Genomic DNA, 2,820 nt, shown 5'->3' with positions numbered 1-2,820 from the left:
GTGTGTGTGTGTGTGTGTGTCAGCCATGTATAGCTACATATCTGGAAGTGTTTCTGTAAGTAATAAATATACTTCTCAGCACCCTTCATGTCCTAGCACCTTCTTTGGCTTTCATTTCCTTTCCTGATTTTTTTAAAGAAGCTTTTATTCTCTTGTTGCCCTGGGGACAAAATTAGTTTCCTTACCTTGTGGGCAGTCTTTCACAATTCAAATCTCGACTCATCATCCTTAAACTCATGCTCCTTTTGACCGAGCAAGTGCACAAGTATCAGAAAAGCAAATTCAAGACCGATACTCTGAAAACAGTGGAATTTAGAGTTCCACTTTATTTGCTGACTCACATGCACGTGGAAAGTTTCAGGAAGCAGAAATAATGAGGTGAGTTAAGGCAGTAGGAACAAAAAAAAAATGATAGTAAAGAATTAATACCACAGTGTATACACATGAAGGATAACAAACCAAGCATGTATACGCAGGGAAAAATTCATATTAGAAGCAATAATTCCACAGATTCCTTGCTTCAGATATCAGCATCCTGCAAACACTTTCTTACAGAATTCCATTTTCAGACTTTTATCAGCAGATAGATCACCTAAATAAAATGGAAATGGAAATTGCTCTTAACCTTAGGCAGAGGACAAAATGCATTCAAAAACGGGGATAAGCTTATTTGTTTTGTGGGTTTAACCAATAACAGGGATTATGTTTTCTGTGCCTTGGTGTTTCTTTCGGACACAGCCCAGCAGTTTCAACGTTGTGAGTGACTTTGTGTGTAGGGAGCTAGGAAACTGCCAAGGTCTCCGTTCAAGCCTGGCGGAGTTGTTGATTGGAATTGCTGAATTTCTAAGTTTAGAAATAATCTGTAACTCTTTAGTTATCCTTGAGGACTGAGAGTCTAAATCATTGTTTGCTCAGTGATGGTAAATACTGTAGGTCAACTTGAGTGGTCCAAGAGTTGCCTAGATATTTGCTCAGACATTATTCTGGGTATTTTCTGTGAGGGTGTTTGGATGAGATTGACCGTTAAATTAGTAGACTAAGTAAAGCAGATTGCCCCCCCTAATATGGGTGGGCCTCGTCTAATCAGGTGAAGGCCTGGCTAGACTAAAAAAAGGCTGACCTCCTTTGGAGTATGAAAGAATTTTCCTGCCTGGTGGTGCCCAAAGTGACCCACTGACTTTTCCTGGTTCTACGGCAGGTTTTGGCCTTTGAGTTCGAACGGGAAAATCAGCTCTTTGGGTTTGGGGATTTGCCTGTCTCCACAATCATATGAGTTAGTTCCCTGTTAAAAAGAAAATCTCATATGGTAATACGTATTCAATCAATTTATTAATATGTAATAAGCCCATATCATAGCTACCGGCGATGCCAAAAAAAATATGCAAGTGGACACTTTGGTCAACATTGCTCAAGCAGTAGTTCACCATCCTCAGAAGTGTCTGGATGCTGATGGGAACCACTTTGAGCACCTCTTGTCATTAAAGACGTCACATGTGACTTGTAATCTTTTGTTATCGGTATATATTGAGTACTACAATTTAATCGTCTTTTCCTTTCTTAAAATGTGTAGACATTTTTTGGCACCCTCTGTGTGTATGTATGTACACACACACACACACACACACACACACGAGACATGACATAAAAATGTGTTGAAGTCTTTCCCAAACACATCCCAGGTCTGGGAGTAAAGTGAGATGCACGTGAGGCAGGCTTATAAAGGCTAAATACTGCTATGGTTTTGGGCATTAGACAGAAAATGAAACCAGGACTTCCCCTAAATCCAATGACAGCAACATAAACCTTGCCAACTCTATTTTCTGTCATTCAAAATGCAAACTAACATAACAGAGAATTTCTCTCATCTGTAATATCAAGCACAGATCATTTAATTCATATTTCTTCAATTTGAGAAATATGGGGAAAGCACAGCAGTGTAACATACCTTAATTTAATCAACTGTGCATCAAAAGCATGCTATTTTAACCTACCAGAATGGATAACGTTAAAAAGAAAGAAAATGCCAAGTGTTGTTGAGAATAGAAGCGACTTTCATACATAGTGGGTGGCAGTGTAAATTGTGATTAAAAAAAAAATCACGTGGCAGTATCAGCTTAAACTGAAAACATGCCCACTCTACGAGACAGGACTTGTACTCCTAGATATGTAGCCTTGTGAGATGAGCACATTTCTCCCCAAAAGACACAGAGAAGACGGTTTACAGGAACTTGGTTCATCCTAGCCCCAAGCCACATAGAGCCCAAATGTCCATCGGTGAGATACTAGAATTGTTCTAGATTCTTAAAATGGAATATTATATATGACAACAAAAAGTGAATGTGTGCTTCACGCAGGACTGTGGGTTGATGTCACACATGCAATGCTGAACAAAAGAAGCTTGACACAGAAGAATGCATGTTATGAGTCCACTGGTGTGAATATTCACAACATGCGGAATCTACCATAGGAATCAACAGGGATACCTTTGACGGGTTGTTGGGATCACATACGAAGGTCTGACAATTAAGTTGGCGAACTTGCTGCAACGATGTTTCTAACCTTTTTTGATATCAGAGGGATTATTCATTAGGAATTTGTACCAACTGAACAAACAGTTCACCGAGTTTACTATTTGGAAGTGCTGAAAAGGCTGCGTGAAAAAGTTAGACGACCTGAACTTTTCGCCAACAATTCATGGCTCTTGCATCACGACAATGCACCAGCTCACACGGCTCTGTCTGTGAGGGAGTTTTTAGCCAGTAAACAAATAACTGTATTGGAACACCCACCCCCCTACTCACCTGATCTGGCCCCCAGTGA

Source organism: Hipposideros armiger, unplaced genomic scaffold, assembly GCF_001890085.2.
Source record: "Hipposideros armiger isolate ML-2016 unplaced genomic scaffold, ASM189008v1 scaffold_598, whole genome shotgun sequence".
NCBI lineage: Eukaryota > Metazoa > Chordata > Mammalia > Chiroptera > Hipposideridae > Hipposideros > Hipposideros armiger.
Note: the sequence above shows the minus strand (reverse complement) of the source record.